Below are 24,138 nucleotides of genomic sequence, written 5' to 3' on the forward strand. Positions count from 1 at the left end.
GAAAAGATAGTCTAGAACAAAGGCATAAAAACACAAGACCTCTTCAAGGAGAACTACAAACCACTGCTCAAGGAAATAAAAGAGGATACAAACAAATGGAAGAACATTCCATGCTCATGGGTAGGAAGAATCAATATCGTGAAAATGGCCATACTGCCCAAGGTAATTTACAGATTCAATGCCATCCCCATCAAGCTACCAATGACTTTCTTCACAGAATTGGAAAAAACTACTTTAAAGTTCATATGGAACCAAAAAAGAGCCCGCATTGCCAAGTCAATCCTAAGCCAAAAGAACAAAGCTGGAGGCATCACACTACCTGACTTCAAACTATACTACAAGGCTACAGTAACAAAAACAGCATGGTACTGGTACCAAAACAGAGATATAGATCAATGGAACAGAACAGAGCCCTCAGAAATAACGCCGCATACCTACAACTATCTGATCTTTGACAAACCTGAGAAAAACATGCAATGGGGAAAGGATTCCCTATTTAATAAATGGTGCTGGGAAAACTGGCTAGCCATATGTAGAAAGCTGAAACTGGATCCCTTCCTTACACCTTATACAAAAATCAATTCAAGATGGATTAAAGATTTAAACCTTAGACCTAAAACCATAAAAACCCTAGAAGAAAACCTAGGCATTACCATTCAGGACATAGGCGTGGGCAAGGACTTCATGTCCAAAACACCAAAAGCAATGGCAACAAAAGACAAAATTGACAAATGGGATCTAATTAAACTAAAGAGCTTCTGCACAGCAAAAGAAACTACCATCAGAGTGAACAGGCAACCTACAACATGGGAGAAAATTTTCGCAACCTACTCATCTGACAAAGGGCTAATATCCAGAATCTACAATGAACTCAAACAAATTTACAAGAAAAAAACAACCCCATCAAAAAGTGGGCAAAGGACATGAACAGACACTTCTCAAAAGAAGACATTTATGCAGCCAAAAAACACATGAAAAAATGCTCATCATCACTGGCCATCAGAGAAATGCAAATCAAAACCACTATGAGATATCATCTCACACCAGTTAGAATGGCAATCATTAAAAAGTCAGGAAACAACAGGTGCTGGAGAGGATGTGGAGAAATAGGAACACTTTTACACTGTTGGTGGGACTGTAAACTAGTTCAACCATTGTGGAAGTCAGTGTGGCGATTCCTCAGGGATCTAGAACTAGAAATACCATTTGACCCAGCCATCCCATTACTGGGTATATACCCAAAGGACTATAAATCATGCTGCTATAAAGACACATGCACACGTATGTTTATTGCGGCATTATTCACAATAGCAAAGACTTGGAACCAACCCAAATGTCCAACAATGATAGACTGGATTAAGAAAATGTGGCACATATACACCATGGAATACTATGCAGCCATAAAAAATGATGAGTTCATGTCCTTTGTAGGGACATGGATGAAATTGGAAACCATCATTCTCAGTAAACTATCGCAAGAACAAAAAACCAAACACTGCATATTCTCACTCATAGGTGGGAATTGAACAATGAGATCACATGGACACAGGAAGGGGAATATCACACTCTGGGGACTGGTGTGGGGTGGGGGGAGGGGGGAGGGATAGCATTGGGAGATATACCACCAGCATGGCACATGTATACATATGTAACTAACCTGCACAATGTGCACATGTACCCTAAAACTTAAATTATAATAATAAAAAAAAATAAAAATAAAAATAAAAAAAAAAAGGTTAAAAAAAAAAAAAAAAAAAAAAAAAAACACAAGACATGCAGAAACAGGAGAGCCCCCTGGAGAATTATCTCCCAACACTGCTTAGAGAAAACTTTAAATGCTACATGGGGCCGGGGGAATTGGCTCATGCCTATAATCCCAGCACTTCGGGAGGCCGAGGTGGGCAGATCATCTGAGATCGGGAGTTCAAGACCAGACTGGCCAACATGTCGAAACCGTGTCTCTACCATAAAAAAAAAAAAAAAATTAGCTGGATGTGGTGGTGCACACCTGTAGTCCCAGCTACTCGGGAGGCTGAGGCAGGATAATTGCTTGAACCTGGGAGGTGGAGGTTGCAGTGAGCCGAGATCACATCACTGCACTCCAGGCTGGGGAACAGAGTGAGACTCCATCTCAAAAAAAAAAAAAAGAAGGTACTTGGAGTATAAATGAAGATTTCATAAATTGGAAGATCTACCCTATTCTTGGATAATACCAATAAATATAATGAAATGTCCAATTACTCCTAAATTAATCTATAAATTTAATGCTAATCCAATTAAAATACCCGTAATGGAGCATCAGGACTCTCCTTCATTGCTGACAGGATTAGAAAACAGTGCAGCTACTTTGGAAAACAGTTTGGCAGTTTCTTAGAAAGCTAAATATTTTCTTACCATATGATCCAATAATCAAGCTCCTAGGTGTTTACCCAAATTAGCCGAAAACTATGTTCACACAAAATCCAAAACATAAATGTTTATAGCAGTTTTACTTATAATTGCCAAAAATTAGAAGCAATGAAGATGTTCTTCAATAGCTGAATGGATCAACTGTGGTACATTCATATAATGGAATATTATTCGGTAATGAAAAGAAATGAGCCACCAAGCCACAAAAAGACATGGCAGAAACCTAAATGCAAACCGCTAAGTGAGGGATGAAAAGGCTATATGATTCTAACCATTTGACATTCTAGAAAAGGCAGAACTGTGAAGATAGTAGTAAGATTAACTGCTGTCAGGGATTCACCGGAGGACCAGGGAGAGCAGGATGGATAGGTGAAACATGGGATTTTTAGGGCAGTGAAACTACTTATTCTGGATGATATTGCAATGGTAGACACATGACATTATGCATTTGTCAAAACTCTTAGCACTTACAATCCAAAGAGTAAACCCTAATGTAAAGTATGGCCTTCAGTCCTACTGGCTCATCAACTTTAATTACAAGATATTAAAATACAGGATATTAAAAACAGGGAAACCTGGCCAGGAATGGTGGTTCATGCCTGCAATTCCAACACTTTGGAAGGCTGAGAGAGGAGAATCACTTGAGCTCAGGGGTTCAAGCCTAGCCTAGGCAGCATAGGGAGACCCCCATCTCTACAAAAAATTAAAAAATTATCCAGGCATGGTGGCACACACATGTGGTCCCAGCTACTCTGGAGGCTGAAGTGGAAGAATCATTTGGGCCAGGAGGCTGAGGATGCAGTGAGCCGTGATCACGCCACTACACTCCAGATGGATGATAGAGTGAGACCCTGTCTCAAAAAAAAAAAAAAAGAAAAGAAAAAGAAAGCTATGGTATGGGAGGGGAAAATGTAGAGAAACTCTGTGCTTTCTGCTCAGCTTTTCTGTAAACCAAAAACTGCCCTAAGAAATTAATCTATAAACTTAAATAAATGTTAAAATACCAATGAGCATTTTTGTTAATATAAGACAATCTGATTCCAAAGCTCGCGTGAAAAGGCCGAGCACGGTGGCTCACACCTGTAATCCCAGCACTTTGGGAGGCCAAGGTGGGTGGATCACGAGGTCAGGAGTTCAAGACCAGCCTGGCCAAGATGATGAAACCCTGCCTCTACTAAAAATAAAAAAAAAATTAGCCAGGCATGGTGGCGGGCACCTGTAATTCCAGCTACTCGGGAGGCCGAGGCAGAGAATTGCGTGAACCCGGGAGACGGAGGTTGCAGTGAGCCTAGATCTTGCCACTGCACTCCACCCTGGGCGACACAGGGAGACGTATTATTAAATAAATTAATAAATGTATTAATGTATTTATTAAATAAAGTAATAAAAGTATTATTAAAATAAAAAAGAAAAAATAATCATAAAATCCTGAGAAATAAAAATATCACCTATTAAAATACACTATAAGACCACTGTAAATGAAGTGATTTGGTATTGATACCTAAATAAGGAAGTAGATCACTAGAACAGTATAAATTATAGAAACAGACTTAAATGTGTTGGGTTATCTGGAACATGAGAAAGGTGTCATTTCTAATCAGAAAAGAAAAGGTGCTGTTGAAAACAGCTAGCCTCTGGAAAAACAATCAAGACAAATCTCTATCTCACACCGTACACAAAAATAGAATCTAGATGAGTCACAAAGTCATATGCAAAAATGAGACAAAAGGTAACTTGGAGAAGCATAGGAAGTCACATCTTAATCTTTCTAAGCAAAAATCAATCCCTAGAGCTTTAACTTTTTTAAATAATAAATTTTACATTTTAAAAAATCTGCATCGAAAAAATACCATAAAGTTGAAAGGCAAAATATAGCTGGAGAAAACTATTTTCAATTTTTATCATCAAAAATTTAATTTCCTTAACAGAAAATGGACAATGGACAAGAATACAATTATAGAATTACTACAAATGCCTTTTAAGTATTTTTAAGTGTTTGTATTTATTTAAGTACTTTAAATATATACAAGTAAAAGTATTCAGGAAGCGCTGTGCTTGTATAACTATCTGTTATCATATTATCATCTTTCCAAATAAAATAAATGCAAATTAAAATTATAAGACACCATTTTTTCATTTGTCAGCTTGGCAAATATCAAAAATGTGCATAATACTATGCATTGTCAAATGAATGGGCATTTCTATACTGCGTTGTTGAGAGTATAAATTGATACAGCTTCTTTGGAAATAAATTTATCAATATCTATCAATGATTTAAAGGCATGTATCTCATCTGTAAAATGGGAATTTAAAAAGTCCCTTGATCCAGCTATTTCCTTTTTTCTTTTTTTCTCTCCTTTAAAAAAAAAAAATACCTTGATATTCCACCCTTCGAGTTACAACTGGGACAACTGGGAGAGGGGGAAGAGCGGGAGTGGGATGAAGAACTAGGAGGGGCTCGACAGCTGGAGGTCTAGTCCGCTTAGTTTTTGTACTGGAAGGGCTCATCGCAGGTTTCAATGAGAAGACACGTGCGGATGAGAGCTTCTGTCACCAAAAAGGGGTTGCAGTTGGCAGAGGGCAATGGTCTTCAAAGTAGCCTTTCTTCTCCTGGCCGAGAGTCTGGGGAATGTTTATGCTGGCACTACGATTGGCTATACCAGCAGAAAAGTCATGGATGTTGGAGGTTTCATGGAATCCAGTTAGGCGTCGGGCATTGTCCAGGCCTCCCTTGGGATCACGGGCGTGGATGTGGTACTGGTGCCACTTGCTTAGTTTCTTGATGGCCTTCTCAATGTACTTCAGGTCATTATCCTCCCGCATGGCCTCGGTGCTGAAGTTGGTGTGGCAGCCTGCATCCTTTCAGTTCCCAGGAATGGGCTTAGGATCAAAAGTTGCTATCACTCCAAAGTCTTCACATACACGATGCAAGATGAAACGGGCCACCCAGAGATGATCTCCCATGCTGATTCCTTCACACGATCCAATTTGAAATTCCCACTGGGCAGGCATGACCTTGGCATTAGTCCCTGCAATCTTGACTCCAGCTTACAAGCAGGCCCCGTAATGGGCCTCCACGATGTCCCTGCCGTAGGCTCTGTCTGCTCCCACACTGCAGTAATATGGATCCTGGGGCCCCGGGAAGCCGTTGAAGGCCAACCAAAGGGGTGCCCATCTGTCCCCATGAGGGTATATTCCTGCTCCATGGCAAACCAGGGGTGCTTGTTCCTCACCATGTCCATTATCCATTTATAGGTGTGCCTCAAATTGGTCTCTGCAGGCTTTCGATTGTACTTGAAAACATCACACAACACCAGCTTGTTAGGGTCCTTACGGAAGGGGTCCTGAAACATGGCAGCAGGCACGAGATACATGTCACTGTTCAGACTGTAAAGTACTAGAGCCGTCGAAATTCCCCTCAGGCAACTCTTCCACACACTTGGGCTCACTGTCCAGGCTCCGGGTCTTGCAGCACAGTCCTCCTCCAGTACCATCGATCCAGATATACATGGCCTGGACTTTCTCACCCTGAGGCAGGGACATGTACACCTGCTTGATGCGTTTATTTAAGTGGGAACTTGCTGAGGTGGTCATGGTGGAAGGTGTTCTGGGCGCCGAGCAGGCGGGGATGGTAAAAGTAGGCCGTGAGAACGAGGTGAGGAGAGGAGAGGAGGCTGCTGTACTGCTCACATACTCCAGTCTTTTCCCACTCTTGACTCTCTCTCTCTTTTTTTTGAAAGACAGAGTATGGCTCTGTCACCCAGGCTGCAGCACAGTGGCGCAATCTCAGCTCACTGCAACCTCCGTCTCCCAGATTCAAGTGATTCTTCTGCCTCAGCTTCCCAAGTAGCTGGGACTACAGGTGTGCGCCACTACACCCAGCTAATTGTTGCATTTTTAGTAGAGACAGGATTTCACTATGTGTTGGTCAGGCTGGTCTCGAACTCCTGACCTCAGGTGATCCGCCTGCCGCAGCCTCTCAAAGTGCTGGGATTACAGGTGTGTGTCACTACGCCCAACTAGCTATTTCAGTTCTAGGCTTTTACCCCTCACAAATATATGTGCTCATATATATGTACAAGAATACTAATTAAAGCATCTTTTGTAATATAAAAGACTGGAAATAGTTATATAAACTGTGAGACAACCATACAGTGAAATACTATACAGCTCTTAGGCTGGGTGTGGTGGCTTATGCCTGTAATCCCAGCATTTTGGGAGGCCAAAGCCAGCAGATCACTCAAGGCCAGGAGTTTGCGACCAGCCTGGCCAACATGGCGAAACCCCATCTCTACCAAAAATACAAAAATTAGAGGGACTTGGTGGTGCATTCCTGTAGTCCTACTACTTGAGAGGCTAAGGCAGGAGAATGATCTGAACCCAGGAGGCAGAGGTTGCAGTGAGCTGAGATTTCAACACTGCACTACAACCTGGAAGACAGTGTGAGACTCTGTTAGAAGGAAGGAAGGAAGGAAGGAAGGAAGGAAGGAAGGAAGGAAGGAAGGAAGGAAGGAAGGAAGGGGAGAAAAAGAGAGAGAGAGGGAGGGAGGGAGGGGAGAAAGGGAGAGAGGGAGGGAGGGAAAGAAAGAAGGAAGGGAGGGAGGGAGGGAAGGACTGTATAGCTCTTTGAAAGAATAAAGTGGTACTATAAATATGGCCATGGAAAGATTTTAAAGGTGTAATTTCAAGGAAAAAAATACAGACTGTGCAAAATAGTACCATTTATGTAAAAGGGGGCAGCTTATGTGTTTATGTGCTTATCTATATTCATAAGAAATATCTATGGAAGGAATGAAAAAAGAACCAGTTATTGTGATTGACTTTAAGAAGTAGTGAGGTGATCCACGAGTCAGGGGTAAAGACTCACCTATGTCTTTTTACTATGTGTCTTTGTTATTTGATTGAGAGAGGGAGAAAGAGAGAAGAGATGCTTCCTACAGTCTGGAGTGGTTTGGGGAGGTCCCCTGGAGGAGGTGAATTTAAACTGTGTTTAGAAGAACGGGAAAAATGGAGGAAGCGTAAATGAATTTGAGTTATGCAGCCTGAGACACAGGCATCAGCTAACTAAGGATCAGGTAATTTCAAAACACAGACAAGGGGCCCCCAGTTCCAGAGAGAGACCTGCCTACATGCCCAGCTGAGCCTCCTGGGTTCTGAGAAAGCAAGGGATTGGCCCTGCTGCTGGATGAGCAGGTAGGACTGCGGAGAGGTTACTACTCAGAGGACACACAGCAAAAAGGAACAGAACTTCCTTCTACTGAAGGTCCTTACTAACAATGAGCACCTGGTCAGGCATTCATTCATTCAACCAATCAGTTTATTTCCATTTATTTCAATAAATATTGCAGTCTACTTTGTCCAAGGGTCTGGAAAAGCAGTTATAGGGAAGAAAACAGAGGTCCATATATAGCTATATGGACTATATAGCTGATAGTCTAAGTAGAAAGACCAATATTGAGCCAACAATTATACAGTGTGTTGCAAAAAGGGTGCTATGGGAATAGATAATCAACGAAATAAGTATAACCCTTAGTCCACATAGTCGAGAGGACAAGAAATGCTGACTTGCCATCCTCTATCAAAATCAAATTAAGACTTGAATCCAGGCTCTGCTGGGAAGTGTTCTAGTGAGCTGCACAGCTGACTCAGACAGGTGCATCTGGAGAGGCTGTGCTTGCTGTGTCTGTCCCCGAGTGCCTGCCCTCTTTGGAAAATAAGGACATCCTTCATCAGCCCAGGGCCCCACTTAGCCTTGGAAAACAACTAGGTCTCTGGTCTGTGCTCGTTCTCCTTGGGGGGCTCGCACGTTAGAACAATAAGCCCCATTTTCTCCTTCCATCTTACATTGAGACTGAGACTTCCCAGGAGAGCCTTGGACCTCTAGTGGCTTTCATTATAAACTTGGGGGCAGCACGTTGCTGTGTGGAAGATGCCTCCTCTCTGAGGACTCCTCTCATGAGCCCTTCCTCCTCCTGCCAGCATTTCCTGGATTCCAGCATAAGCTTCCTGTTTCTGTCCCCCTTGGTTCCTTAATGTGGCTGAGCATAGCCAAGTACTTGGCTCTGTCTCGGGATTCTCAGGAATTCCATCAGCCTCATGGGGTTCCTTTTTCCCTGCTCCTGGAGGCAAATTATATGCAACAAAACCTAGAACTAGTCTTGTGGATTTTCTTTGGTGGAGGAGCATAGACCAATGGTTCCATGTCCAGCCTCCAGAATCAGACAGAACTGGGATCACGCCCTGGTATCACCCCTTCCTGCTGAGCCTGTCTCCCCAGCAGTGAAATGAGGGTAATATTCCTCCTACAGAGGGTGGGATGGTGGGGAGTTTACATGAGGTGGGTGCGTGTCTGTACAAATGTGTTTATCATTGCCAGCCACTTTTTTTTTTAATAGACACGGGGTCTCACTGTGTTGTCCAGGCCAGTTTTGAACTCCTGAACTCAAGTGATCCTCCTGCCTCGGCCTCCCAAAGTGCTAGGATTACAGATGTGAGCCAGCACACCTGGCCACAAGCTGCTTTCATGCAGGTGTCAGATACACTCTCCTAACAGTGGAAGGTGGTTTGATCCTTTCTCCTCACACACACAGTCATAAATGAGTCGTCAGAGTTACCCCAAAGGCAAATGGTGACATCTCCCTACAGAGAAAACTAGCACAGAACTTATGGGCCTCATTGAACTGTTACCTGGGTTGGTTGGACAGAAAAATATTGGTTCAATTTTCAAATACTAAGGAGCTCTTATTTCACGAGTCCCTTTTCTTATGTTGTTGAGGGGAGGCGTCAGAGCACACGCTGGGAGAATAGGCCAGGGAAGCAGGCAGTGGTCACGCGGTACATCTTGCACGTGGTGGAGCATGCCGCTATCTTTGCCTTCGCCCTGGCCGAGCTCTCCGTTTAATGGGGAGGTGAACTTGGACATGGACAATGACCAGGCTCCGTCAAGGGGGTTTCCTTACCAGGACTCCTTTCTCGTTTCTTTTCTCTTACAATATGGTCATGGGGCAAAAACCCCAGAGGCCACATACTGTATTTGTGGAAAGAGAAAGAACAGGACTGTAGAGCCAAAGCTACCTCACTAGCTTTTGTGAAAGTCAGGCTGGAAAGTGCTTCCAGCCACAGAAACAGGCTGTGGGTGTAAATATTAACCGTGGCCATCAAAGAAGTGGGCATAGAGTGTGACTCGCCCTCTCTTGGTCTTCCCTCAAATAGCAGGGTGAAGAACTCCTGGTCTGTGTTAGCCACGTGGCTCACAAAAACAATGACACAGAGGAGGGAATGGTGGGACTCGCCAAGGGGACGGCTGTCTTCCAGCCGTTTATCTCTGAGTGTCCTGTGTCCTGAGCAGAGCAAGGTGCAAGGCCCTGTACCAGGCACCCAGCAGAAACTTCTGAGAAACTTGACTATGAGGAAGGATGCTTGCCTAGCAACTGGTCAGATGAAGGGCTACGTTTGATACTTCCTTCAGTGTGGAAGGAAGAAATTTGTAAAAACTATTTCCAGAATATGCACACATTTAAAGTTTATAAACCTGAACTTTCCTTAGTAGAAGACACTTAACAAGAGAATACTATTGGCTCTGGGCACTAACCATTTGGGCTGTGGGACCCAAGGAATCTCTCTAGTAAGCATCATCTTTAGTGGGTGACTCCTGGTGGTCCTCCCGGCTCTGGTGGTGCCGTGGTGACCTGCCTTGGAGATGCCTTGGTACTGGTACCTTTTGTGTACCAGGCCATGAGCCTAGGGCACAGGGCCTCTGGCCTACAGATTTCAGGGAGGCAGCTGTGTCATGTGAACCAATACAGCCTGCCAACAATTCTGTCCAGAGTGACTGTCGTTGTCATCGTTAGCGTGTTGCCTGAAAAGCCATGGGGTCTGGGGGCTGACACTGAAGCTCTTTTTTCCCTCTGGCCCTGTGATGTCCACATTACCCAGAATGCCATGCAGGACCAGAGCGCCACGGCCGGGACTCCCGTGATGGCTAGGGGTCTGTGGCTCCGACAGGAGGATGAGCGAGGGCCGGGGGCTGCCTCCTCCCCCCCAGGGGCAGATGTGACTACTCAGGGGACCATGGCTGAAGACAGGATGACTGAGCATGGCAGGGCACAGCTGACGGGGGCATGATGCACAGGGATCACAAGAGGTGGCAAGGTGGTGAGAGAAGCATGTCCGGTCACTCCGGGCCTGGCCACATGATGAACTGAGGAGGGATGTCAGGGCACGGTAGCTTTGCCCCAGGCGGGGCCTCCCGGGGCCACCCCATCCCACACGGTGGCATGCAAGGCGGGTTCGGAGGCCCGAGCAGGGGGAGCAGGCCCATCAATGCCCGCTTCACTCACCGCTACCGAGTACTTGGAATCCTGTGTCCTGTCACGTGGCAACAAGGCTATGTTCTGTTAGGAGTTATCCTAAACTGTCTAAAAATATTTTTCTTTAATCTTCTACCATATTGTAGCTCAATACAATGTGAATTTGTTTTTCATTTTGGGTTTTCTTTTTTTTGTAATAAATGTGTTTCTGTTCACATACCCTTTAAAAAAAAAAAAGACTTGTATCCAGAATCTATAAACTCTTACAACTCAGCAACAAAGACAAATAATCTTAGTTTGAAATGGGCAAAAATTTTGAATAGATATTTCTCCAAGGAAGGTATACAGTCAGCTGAAATTGCATTAAAAGACATGCAACAACATTACTCATCAGGGAAATGCAAATCAAAACCACTATGAGATATTTCTTCATAAGCACCAAGACAGCTATAATCAAAAAAGACACACAATAATAAGCGTTGACAAGGATATAGACAAATTGGAACCCTCATACATTACTGGTAGGAAAGTGAAGTGGTATAGCCTCTTTGAAAAATAGTTTTGCAGCTTCTCCAAAAGTTAAACGAAGAGTTACCATATGGCCCAGCAATTCCACTCTTAAGTATATACCCAAAAGCACTGAAAACCTATATCCACACAAAAACTTATTCAGGCATGTTCATTACAGCATTATTCATTATACCAAAATGCGGAAATGACTCAAAGGTTCATCAATTGATAAACTGATAAACAAAATGTGGTATATCCATACAATGAAATATTATTCAGCCATAAAAAGGAATGAAGTACAGGTTAAGTTATCCCTTATTCAAAATGCTTGGGACCAGAAGTATTTCAGATTTCAGATTTTTTCAAATTTTAGAATATTTGCATTATACTTACGGTTGAGCATCTCTAATCCCAAAATCCAAAATCCAAAATGCTCCAATGAGCATCTCCTGTGAGCGTCATTTCAGCACTCAAAAAGCTTCAGATTTTGAAGCATTTTAGATTTCAGATTTTCAGATTAGGCATAATAAACTCGTACTGATACATGCTGCAAGGCAGATGAACGTTGAAAACATTATGCCAAGTGAAAGAAGCCGGACATTAAAGGTTACATATTACATAATTCAATTTATATGAAATGTCTAGAATACGCAAATGTATAGAAACAGGAGGTAGATTAGTGTTTGCCAGGGGTTGGGGGGAAGAGAAGACTGGAGAGTGAACACTGATGTGTATGGGATTTCTTTTGGAATAATGAATGTGTTCTAGTATTAAATAGTGTTAATGGTTGCACAGTTCTGTGCACATATAGAACTAAAAACTACCAAACTGTATACTTTAAAAGCATGAATTTTGGCCAGGTGTGGTGGCTCACACCTGTAATGCCAGCACTTTGAGAAGCTGGGTGGGAGGATTCCTTGAGACTAGGAGTTCAAGACCAGCCTGGGCAACATGGTGAGACCTCGTCTCTATCAAAAACAAAAATAATTTAGCTGGGCAAAACATGCCTGTTGTCCCAGCTACTCAGGAAGTGAGGTGGGAGGATCACTTGAGCCCAGGAGGCCAAGGCTACAGTGAGCCACACTCATGCCAGTGCACTCCAGTCTGGGCAACAGAGTGAGCCCCTGTCTCTAAAAATAATAATAATAAAAGAATGAATTTTATAATATGTGAATTATAACCGGAAAAACTGGATGAGAAATAAATCAGGTCAAATCTGACTCTGAATTCCCATCTCACTAGGCTGGTGTGCATTCAATCTCAGGCATTCTTTTTTTGTTTGTTTGTTTGTTTTTGAGACAGAGTCTTGCTCTTGTTGCCCAGGCAGGAGTGCAATGGCCTGATCTTGGCTCACTGCAACCTCTGCCTCCCAAGTTCAAGTGATTCTCCTGCCTCAGCCTCCTGAGTAGCTGGGATTACAGGCACCCGCTACGACGCCTGGCTAATTTTTTGTATTTTTAGTAGAGAGGGGGTTTCAGCATGTTGGCCAGGCTGGTCTCGAACTCCTGATCTCAGGTGATCTACCCACCCCAGCCTCCCAAAGTGCTGGGATTACAGATGTGAGCCACCGCACTCGGCCTCAATCTCAGGCATTCTTAGGACTCCTTCCTCCCCCTCAAGGTCCCCAAGAATCCAGAAAGCTGACATAGACCGAGAAAGAAACTTCTGTATTCAGTTTATAACATGGCTGTTAATGTCTTCATTGTCCCAACCCCCACTGTACTTTGAAGTCTTCTGGCTCTCATACTTACATGCTGTACCTGGGGGTGGGAATCTAGGACCATCTTGGGACCCTAGTGTTTATGCTACAGCCCACAGTGCATCCCCATCCTGCTCTGAGTTCCTTACAACTCCACAACCCCCAAGATACGGAAGGTCTCAAGTCTCCATTCTATGAGAAGCAATGGACCACTCTCTGCTCCTGGGCTTGAGATGTCCTCTGCTTGCCCTTCCCTCTCTAAAACACTGCTTCTCTGTCTCTCTCAGAGGCACCTAGCATAATGAGTCAAGATTTTCCCAAAGGACAGGATGAAAGGATATTTTCAGGCAGCCCCTGCATGCCATGGAGTCCCTGTCTTCCTGCTTAGAGTGGTGGAAATAAAATTTTCTGGGAAGAAAAGAAATTATTATCTCAATATTCAATTCTAACATACCCACACAAGGGCTATAAGTTGGTGAAGAATTGTCCTCTCCCCAGCACACTGATTCTAACCTGAGGCCTTGCATTCGGAGAGATAAACAAAGATCTAGGTCTACTCTCTCAGAATCATAGCTGACCTAAGCTAATGATCTCAAGCCCAGGTAGGAAAGAATTATGTTAGTCCAATCTTCCAAGAAGCAGATGCCAAGACACGATTAAACCTAGAAAGGTTTTTGTTTTTGTTTTAAGGGCAATACTTGTAAAGAAAACAGCAGTGGGGAGAGGAAGGGCAGCTGGAGAAGGCTAGTAACACAGTCAGATCATGATTTAAGAAACAGAGAGAGCAGGGCACGGTGGCCCCTGCCTTTAATCCCAGCACTTTGGGAGGCCGAGGTGGGTGGATCACCTGAAGCCAGGAGTTTGAGACCAGCCTGGCCAACATTGTGAAACCCCGTCTCTACTAAAAATACAAAAATTAGCCGGGCGTGGTGTCAGGTGCCTGTAGTCCCAGCTACTCGGGAGGCTGAGGCAGGAGAATTGCTTGAACCCAGGAGGCGGAGGTTGCAGTGAGCCAAGACGGCATCACTGCACTCCAGCCTGGGCGACAGAGTGAGACTCCGTCTCAAAAAAAAAAAAAAAAGCAAAAGAAACAGAGAGAAGTTGGGGCACGGTGGCTCACACCTGTAATCCCAGCACTTTAGGAGGCTGAGGCAGGTGAATCATCTGAGGTCAGGAGTTTGAAATCAACCTGGCCAACATGACAAAACCTCTTCTCCACTAACTAAAAATACAAAAATTAGCCAGGAATAGTGGTGGGTGCCTGTAATTCCAGCTACTCAGGAGGCTGAGGCAGGAGAATTGTTTGAACCAGGCAGGCAGACGTTGCAGTGAGCTGAGATTGCACCACTGCACTCCAGCCTGGGCGACCAAGCGAGACTGAAAAAATAAGAAGGAAGGAAGGAAGGAAGAGAAAGAAAGAGAAAGAAAGAAAGAAGGAAAAAAAAAACAAAAACAAAAACCACACAGAGAGGGAGAGAAATTTGGGTGGAAATGTCCTAAACTGCCATACAGTTAAGGGAAGTTTCAACAAGACCATCCAGAGGCCTTGAGCCAATCAGCAGACAAAAGAACCCCAGGTCTTCCAGAAAGGGATCTGCTTTAGTTAGTATCTCCCAGCACTCCCATCAGTGGTGAGAGAGTTTCCCACATATATGGCAACGGGGTTTTGAGGGCAGCAACTGAAAACGTGGGTCTCTTACGCTGCTCCCCACAGTAGGAGGCCAGCAGGTACCTGTGAGAGTTCATGAGAGCTGGACAAAGCACAGAGAAGGCTTTCCCTCTATATGCATCTCGCCGAATAGGAAAATAAAGACGATCTGGGTTTTAAGGGTCATTTTAAGAGGCAGCTCAGGGAAATGGAGAGACTGCTGGTTTGGCAGTTGACAGAGCTCCTGAGAGGGGACATGGCAGTACCATGCTAAAGTAAGAAATGTCCTTTCTTCACTTTGCTACTCTTTAAGACCAAGGGTTCCAATACCCTTATGCTCCAAACATTTTCAGAGTGGTTTTTGTGTTTGTTTTTGTTTTTGTTTGAGAGGGAGTCTTGCTCTGAGCTCTGTCACCCAGGCTGGAGTGCAGTGGCGCCATCTTGGCTCACTAAAACCTCTGCCTCCTGGATTCAAGCAATTCTCCTGCCTCAGCCTCCCAAGTAGCTGCTATTACAGGTGACCGTCACCATGCCCAGCTAATTTTGTGCGTGTGTTTTAGTAGAGACGGGGTTTCACCATGTTGGTCAGGCTGGTCTCGAACTCCTGACCTCAAATGATCCGCCCGCCTCAGCCTCCCAAAGTGCTGGGATTACAGGCGTGAGCCACCACACCCGGCCATTTTCAGAGTTTCTGATAAAACTGCTCTTTCTGTGTTGCTTCACCTGCAGGTCCTGTCCACTCCTCTGGTCCCCTCCTAGGATATGGAATCCATGGGGTAGGGAGAGGACAGTTAGAATGGTGGCCCACTTCTCCATCTGTCTGCCTGCCACCCTGCTCCCTCAGGAGAAGTTCTTTCTCAGGAGGGTCCTCAGCCTCTCATGCAAACACATCCCTGCGGGTCAAGCCCCCAGTCCTCTAGGCATGAACCCACGTGTCAGAATCCTAGGCCAAGGGCAGGTGACTATAACTCAACTGTGTATCTTCTCTACATTTCCTCCACGAAGCAATATCTGAGTCTCTTCCAAAGGTGCCCCCTTTTGCCTAAGAATCCTGTCTTCTCATGGTAAGATCCACATGCATTAATGCATAAAGTGTGCTTTCTTGAGTGTAAAGGAAGCTGCTGTAGTACTGTGGGAATCTTATTATATAGCAAAGACGGAGGGTACTAACTCCAGAAAATATACATGTTTTTTGTTCTTTCCCTTTGTTTTGTTTTTTGAAACAGAGTTTCACTCTTGTTGCCCAGGCTGGAGTACAATGATGTGATCCCGGCTCACTGCAACCTCTGCCTCCCGGGTTCAAGCGATTCTCCTGCCTCAACCTCCCAAGTAGCTGGGATGACAGGCATGCACCACCGCACCTGGCTAATTTTTTAGTTTTAGTAGAGACAGGGTTTGACCATGTTGGTCAGGCTGGTCTCAAACTCCCAACCTCAGGTGATCCACCTGCCTCGGCCTCCCAAAGTGATGGGATTACAGGCATGAGCCACCACACCCGGCTTTCTTTCACTTTGTTTTGTTCCAAACTTTGGCCATCATGCACCACATGAAAATGTGAAAAAATTCACGTGGAATTCTGCTGAGTGTCCTTAGTGGAAGGCAAGAAGTCCAAGAACCCAATTCCCCATCTAATAGGAAGAAAAGACTTGCAGTGGGAGGAGGACCCTTCCAAACCAGCCACTCATGGGTGGCCTCTGGGGTCCCCTGAGAACCACTTGATTCTTTCTGAAGTCAACTGGGAGTGAATTTCCAGGCTAAGCCAATACATCGCACAATTTTAAAATGAGAAGAGGCCTTAGATATTGTATCATCTAGAAGTTTCTGTACATTGGCCATGGCTTGGATTAGCTGTCTAAATTTCACCCTCTGTATGGAGGTAGGTGGGGGAAACATTAATATGCGAATTCCTGGGTCTTGCCTATAAGGATTCCAGTTCCATAGATCTTAGGAGATACCCAGAAATCCTTCCTTTAAAAAAGTTCCATGGGGGCTGGGGGGATTTTTAGGGTAGTGAAATTATTCTGTATACTATTATAATGGTGGATGCATGTCATCACATATTTGGCAAAACCTATGGAATGGGCTGGGCACAGTGGCTTATGCCTGTAATCCCAGCACTTTGGGAGGCCAAAGCGGGTGGATCACTTGAGGTCAGGAGTTCGAGACCAGCCTGGCCAACATGGTGAAACCCTGTCTCTACAAAAAAATACAAAAAATTAGCCGGGAATGGTGGTGCGTGCCTGCAGTCTCAGCTACTTGGGAGGCTGAGGCAGGAGAATCGCTTGAACCTGGGAGGTAGAGTTTGCAGTGAGCCGAGATTGCGCCACTGCACTCCAGCCTGGGTGACAGACAGAGACTCTGTCAAAAAAAAAAAAAAAAGGAATGTACACCACCAAGAGTGAACCCTAATGTAAACTATGAGCTTTGGTTGATAATGATGTGTCAATCAACGTTAGTTCACCTATTGTAATGATGTTGATGGTGGGGGAGGCTGTGTGGGTGGGTGGGGGATATGTGGAACTCTCTGTACTTTCTGTTCAACGTTGCTGTGAATTTAAAACTGTTCTAAAAAAAATACTGTATTCGAAAAATAAAAGCTCTATGGGTTTACGAAGCCATCAAAAAAAGAAAAGTAGAATTCTGCCTCCTAAAGTAGAGAGATGGGGCCGGGCGCAGTGCCTCATACCTGTAATCCTAGCACTTTGGGAGGCTGAGGTGGGCGGATTGCCTGAGGTCAGGAGTTCAAGACCAGCCTGGGCAACACGGTGAAACCCCATCTCTATTAAAAATATAAAAATTAGCCAGGTGTGGTGGCAGGCGCCTGTAATCCCAGCTACTTGGGAGGCTGAGGCAGGAGAATCACCTGAACCCAGGAGGCGGAGGTTGCAGTGAACCGAGATGGTGCCACTGCACTCCATCCTGGGTGACAGAATGAGACCCTGTCTCAAAAAAAAAAAAAAGTAGAGAGATAGTCTTTTAACCAGAGTCCCCTGTGTCACTTTAATGAGCCTTGACCCCAGAAGTGCTCACTCCCATGTGCTGGAGAGTGTTGAGCTGTGAGAGTGTCGCTCCTGCCCCTGGCGTGCTGGAGCAGCACACATCCGTCTCCCTGAAAGTCCTATTTCTGAGCCTCATCCACCTCCCACCTCAAGCATAACATGCTCGGGGTAGTCTCTTCCTGACTCTTAGGAACTTCCTTTGAGACTCTGTGGCCTGAAGGTTGGTACTCTTCATACAGTTTGGCTCAAGGTTAACAGCTGGACCTTAAGCTCCAGCCAGCTAGGCATGCTCCTTCTCCTGCCCATATCAGCAGCCACATCAGAGTCCAGCACGAGCCAGGGCTCCAGCTCCCAGCTGGAGAGAGTAGTTTTCTGCCTCTTTACAGATTGCCACCTTCCAGCACTAAGTATTCCAGAAACTCCACCTCACATTACAGGGTGGAAAGGTGCCAGGCTTTGGAAAGGCTACAGATGGTTTAGACATCTGCTTTCACACGCAAAAGTGACCTGCCCCTCTGTTTTCCATACTGCATTTGTTCTTATTTTGCTGCAGGAAGCTAGAGTCTTCTCTTACTTTTTCCAAAGTCCCAAACACTTCACTAAGGGAATCTCTAGTAAGAACCTATTTGAGGAGAACCTGTTCCACTGCCCCATTTCTGTGACTTTCTGGAACAGAGGGGAAAGAGGAATTGGCAACATCCCCTCATAATCCTGTACCTCCACCAAAGTGAGACTCTGAAGCCAATTGACTTATTAAGGTTCATTCCCTGAGAAGTAAGAATAGAGAACCATTCAAAGCTAGTGTCAGTTTTGTTTGTTTGTTTGTTTGTTTGTTTGTTTGTTTTGAGATGGAGTCTCACTCTGTCACCCAGGCTGGAGTGCAGTGTCATGATCTCAGCTCACTGCAACCTCCACCTCCCGGGTTCAAACGATCCTCTTGCCTCAGCCTCCCAAGTAGCTGGGATTACAGGCATGCACCACTGCAGCCAGCTAATTTTCGTATTTTTAGTAGAAATGGGGTTTCACCATGTTGGCCAGGCTGGTCTCGAACTCGTGACCTCAGGTGATCCACCTGCCTTGGCCTCCCAAAGTGCTGGGATTACAGGCATGCGCCACCAGGCCCAGCCTAGTGTCATCCTTTTGTGATGTTGCCAGGCCCTTCCACCAAAACAGAAAATAAAAGTCCCAAAGGCTTTTTAGCATTATAACAAGGACACTTGTTTAAAAACAGTCACAGGCCGGGTGTGCTGGCTCATGCCTGTAATCCCAGCACTTTGGGAGACTGAGGCGGGCAGATCACAAGGTCAGGAGATCGAGACTATCCTGGCCAACATGGTGAAACCCCGTCTCTACTAAAATACAAAAAATTAGCCAGGCGTGATGGCACATTAGCCAGGTGTGATGGACTACAGGCACAGCTGGCCTGTAGTCCCAGCTACTCGGGAAGCTGAGGCAGAGGAATCGCTTGAACCCGGGAGGCAGAGGTTGCAGTGAACTGAGATAGCACCTCTGCACTCCAGCCTGGCAACAGAGCAAGACTCCGTCTCAAAAAAAAAAACAAAAAATAGTCACAGAGCCTTGCTAATGGGGAAAATATCCTTTCCCAGGTATGGATTTGGATCGTATAGTCTCTAGGAAATAACTAATGTTTGTCTCAGAGATGTGTTATTATTTAACAGGTCAACCAGTAAAGGAATCAGCTGTAACAATTCTATCTGTTGGGAAGATTGGAAATAAATTGGCTCCCAACATTCACAACCAGTCATAACACCCAAGCTCATCCTCTCTGCGGAATATGCGATGCAGACAGACTCCCTGCCCATCTGGCAGAAGTCCAGAGTGACACAGAGATTGCAGGACTAAGGAAAGAGCCAAGGAGTGAGACTCCCTTCTCTGTAATGGACTGGGCTTTCCCTAATGGATCTTAGAACACTGCCTTTAAAGTCACACACCCATCAGCTGGTTCTAATCCTGGGCACAATGACAGATCACAGCACCAGAATTCATAACGGACCCAAAGAAAATAGCAATATTTGTTTTCTAAACTCAATAACGGGCTGGGTGGGGTAGCTCACCCCTGGAGTCCTAGCACTTCGGGAGGCTGAGGCAGGTGGATCATTTGAGGTCAGGAGTTTGAGACCAGCCTGACCAACATGGTGAACCCATCTCTACTAAAAATACATAAATTAGCTGGGTGGTGCCGGCGAGCACCTGTAATCCCAACTACTAGGGAGGCTGAGGCAGAAGAATCACTTGAACCCGGGAGGCAGATGTTGTGGTGAGCTGAGATCACGCCACTGCACTCCAGCCTGGGCGACAGAGCTAGACACTGTCTCAAAAAATTTAAAAATAATAAAAAATAAACACAACAAAGGGCCAAAAAGAAAAATCAGGGCCCAATAAAACACTTCTGACTTTTCTGCATCACTTAGCACAGTCCTTTGAATATAATAGATAGGCAATAAATATTTGCTATCAATTTCAACTAAATAGCTTCCACTATCATTGAACATTAGTTTATCTGGTTTCATCCTTACAGCAGACTTCCTCAGTTAAAAGTCACGAAAAACTATTTAAAAATGTAAGCATCATTAAAATTTCACCCCATGGCATTCAACTCCCCGAGGTCAACAGTGCCAGTATTTTTCATCTGCTCAAGTACAAATCAGCTCTTAGATCATCAGATGGCTGCTGCAGGCCCGGGCTCTTCTTTTCCAAAATAGTTGTTGCACTGTGATTGGAATAAGCACAGTGGCTGCTGCTGGAAGGGGAGGGATGCAGGGAAAAGCTGTGAGGAGGCTTTGTGGGTTGGCAGATGCTACGATTTTCCTCTCGGTGCAGCAGTTGTGTTGAGCTATATGTTTTTGCATAGACACATTCCTTTGGCAAACAGACTGTTCTTTTTTATTTCTGCTTCCAACAGACTGGTGGCATCCTGTGCAGTAAGAGGGAGGCAGGAGGAGGTTCCTCCTCCTCCAGGAGGGGGAACCCAAGGCTGGCTACTCTCATCAGAGCCAGCCCTAGGGATGCAGGCCCCAGGGAAAGCCACAAGGGGTCGCTTCTGTGCAAGGGTGAAATCTGGTTTGAGAGCCAAAATACCATTGTTAGTGGATGGGCAAGAAGGAAGCTGGAGATGGCGACTGGCGTTGTGAAAAGGAGAAATTACTTGTAAATTGACTGAGCCAACTCAGCAACACACAACTCCTGGGTCTTTTTCAACAGGTGAAAATTAACTGCTCTCTTGCAACCTTGTGACCAGAGTGAAATGAAAATAAGCCCCGAGTCAAATATGTACAAAAAGTTATTAAACAAGCACTTCTTTGCAAACTGGCAAAGAACAGTACATATAACCAGTTCTTTTCTTTCTTTCTTTGTTTTTTGTTTTTGTTTCTGTTCTTGTTTTGAGACCGAGTCTCACTCTATTGCCCAGGCTGGAGTTCAGCAGCACAATCTGGGCTCACTGCAACCTCTGCCTCCTGAGTTCAAGCAATTCTCCTGCCTCATCCTTCCGAGTAGCTGGGATTACAGGTGCGTGCCACCACGCCCGGCTAATTTTTGTGTTTTTAGTAGAGACAGGGTTTCACCATGTTGGCCAGGCTGGTCTCGAACTCCTGGCTTCAGGTGATCCACCCGCCTTGGCCTCCCAAAGTGCTGGGATTACAGGTGTGAGCCACCACGCCTGGCCCTTTTTTTTTTCTTTTTGAGACAGGGCAGGCAGAGATAATAACAGGGTCATAGCCAAGAACTGTGGGAATCACCACTATTTGGTCACCCAGTTGGTGTTGCTGACACATAGTCTCCCAAGGAGACTGGCAGTGGGAAAGTCTCCCTTCCTGGTGTGAGCCAGCCCCCAGGGGAAGGAAGTTTTCTGTAAATACTGTTCTCACACATCCCCACTCCCAAAACACACACACACACACACACACACCACTCCCTCGACACTACCTGAACACCTTCACCTGCACTGTGATGAAGAGCAGTGACCTCAATCCTCAGTCCCCCACTGAGATGATGGTTTCCACACATGTGGACCCAGGAGCAGGCAGAAAGGTGGGAAGGTAATGCCAGTCATCCAGGGATTTGGACTTTGCTGCATGATGCTGAATCTTTCACCTTTTATTCTTTCGTGTGGTATAAACTTAGAATGAAGGTTGGTTTGGTTTTTCATGAACTAGTCAGACAATTGACAATGTGATGTATCATTTAGATTTCCCAATACTCAACTGCCCCCCAGCAGAAAGTCATTGTGTCTACTCCAGGCTTTTTGAAACAATTTTTGTATTGAGGGCATCAGAAGCACCTGAAACTTGAGATGTTAAAATCACTATCTGTAGGCAGGCCTTGAGGTATTGTGGTGGTTTGTACTGTGTCAGCTCAGCTCAGCTGGAACTATGTTTCCAGGAATCTCCTCTCTATATGGTCCTGGATTAGGGTCGGCCTCTAAGGGAAATGTGCAGGCAATGTGGAAGCTGAAAGGGGCACAGCAGGAATTACCTAGGAGGGCTGGGTGAGACTTCGGGTGACGCCCCCCTTGGCAGGTCATTGCTCATGGGGATGGGAGGGTCATCTCTTCAGCATGGGACTGTCTCAGGACAGGATCATGTTTGTAGTTCCTCCAAGTCCTGCTGGATCTCCTACTTCAAGTTCTACAAGTCCTCCGCCAGGCATGTCTGCAGTTTTATGGCAAAGAGCACCAGCCTCTACCCATGTCATTGGGATTAGTGGCAGTGGGAGGTAGATGTGGATTCTATGTTGTCCTTAAGAGTAGCCTCCAAGGCCGGGCATGGTGGCTCATGCCTGTAATCCCAGCATTTTGGGAGGCCGAGGCGGGTAGATCACCTGCAGTCAGGAGTTCGAGACCAGCCTGACCAACATGGCGAAACCCCGTCTCTACTAAATACAAAAAATTAGCCAGGAGTGGCAGCACATGCCTGTAATCCCAGCTACTTGAGAGGCTGAGGCAGGAGAATTGTTTGAACCTGGGAGGGGGAGGTTGCAGTGAGCCAAGACCGCACCATTGCACTCCAGCCTGGGCAAAAAGAGAGAAACTCTGTCTCAAAAAAAAAAAAAAAAAAAAAAATTATATCATGTAGTGAACTGAAGTTTTTATCACAGAAAAATCAGATTCAGATTCAAAAGTTTTCCTTCTTTTTTTTTTTTTTTTTTTTGATATGGAGTCTCGCAGTGTTACCCAGCCTATAGTGCAGTGGCTATTCACAAGCATGATCATAGCTCACTCCAGCCTCAAACCCCTGTGCTCAAGCAGTCCCCTTGGCTCAGCCTCCCAAGTAGCTGGGAACATAGGCACATGTCACCATGTCTGGTTCAAGAGCTATCTTGAACCTACAAAGAGCTTGAATATGTGCTGGGCTGTCGTGTAGAAAGCAGGTTTAAAAGAGTTTTCAATTCCTCCAATGCATAGGTTTTAGATCTAAAGGGACAAAAACTGTAACCCCATACAAAGATTTCTGGGCCAGGCACAGTGGCTCATGCCTGTAATCCCAGCACTTTGGGAGGCCAAGGTGGGAGGATCACTTGAGGCCAGGAGTTTGAGACTAGCCTGGGCAACATACTGAAACCCTGTCTCTAGTCAAAAAAAAAAAAAAAAAGATTTCTGTCTGAAATAGCTGCCTTGATAAGTGTTGCATTCCCCAGAACTACAGTTGCTCTGGCAAATGGGGAATGACCTTTGGCAGGGTTGTTGTCAGCAAGTTCAGTCCTGGGCTGGATGCTTGCAAATTAAAATTCTAGTCGGCTTTGTTCTATTACTTACTGTGAATATTATCAAAGATGTACTGATCCTCTCGAGAGCATCATGGTGGGTTACAAAGAGGAAAAAGGGGGTACAAAGAAGTAGAGAACCAGATTTCTTTCTCTGAAATATTTCCAGTATCCTCAGGCAAACAAGATACACAATTCAACTTAATACAATAAATATTTACCAAAGCTGACTTTGTGGTCAAGCCTAGGCTTGTTGGTAAAAATTCAAAGAGGAATTGAGACAGCCCCAAGAATCCTGGAGAGGTATGTATTAGAACAAGTAGTATAAACAACAAGATGGTGTATGCTAAGGGTTCAATGGATTTTTGCACTGCATGTCCCATATGAATTCAGAGGAAGGAGAAATCCTTTATTTTGAGCAGAAGCATAATTACGTATAATCAGTAGTGCCTTAGCAAATATTTTGTACACACAACTTGCCCTACTAATTGCAATAAAATATGTTTATATCTTGACCTGAGGACTTGCTATAAGCAGGGTCATAGGACAGAAGCAGCAAGCAGGCACTTGCCAGACTTCAACCGCAAGAAGAAAAGCCAAGACCTTCAAAGCCTTCCGGAGTGGGGACAGTAAAGGAAGGAAGACAGGGAAACAGGATGTAAGCAAAGGGGTCCTCTACTGGGCATAATGATGGGTTAAAATGATACTTTGACTAATTTGTCATTTTCTAAAATTTTGCTTTGTCATTATGTCGGAAGCTTAACAATTACTCAATCCTTTGATAAGTTCACAGCACATCCAATTTGCCTCGATTACATCTTTACTCATTCTTTTCAAGAATTT

At 44.9% G+C, this 24,138-nt stretch overlaps 1 pseudogene; it reads right to left on the minus strand.

Moving 5' to 3' along the window:
• Positions 1-4,891: 4,891 nt before the first annotated feature.
• LOC101124897 (glutamine synthetase-like) lies at positions 4,892-6,038 on the minus strand (annotated as a pseudogene).
• Between the last annotated feature and the right edge of the window lie 18,100 nt (positions 6,039-24,138).

Source organism: Gorilla gorilla, chromosome 9, assembly GCF_029281585.2.
Source record: "Gorilla gorilla gorilla isolate KB3781 chromosome 9, NHGRI_mGorGor1-v2.1_pri, whole genome shotgun sequence".
NCBI lineage: Eukaryota > Metazoa > Chordata > Mammalia > Primates > Hominidae > Gorilla > Gorilla gorilla.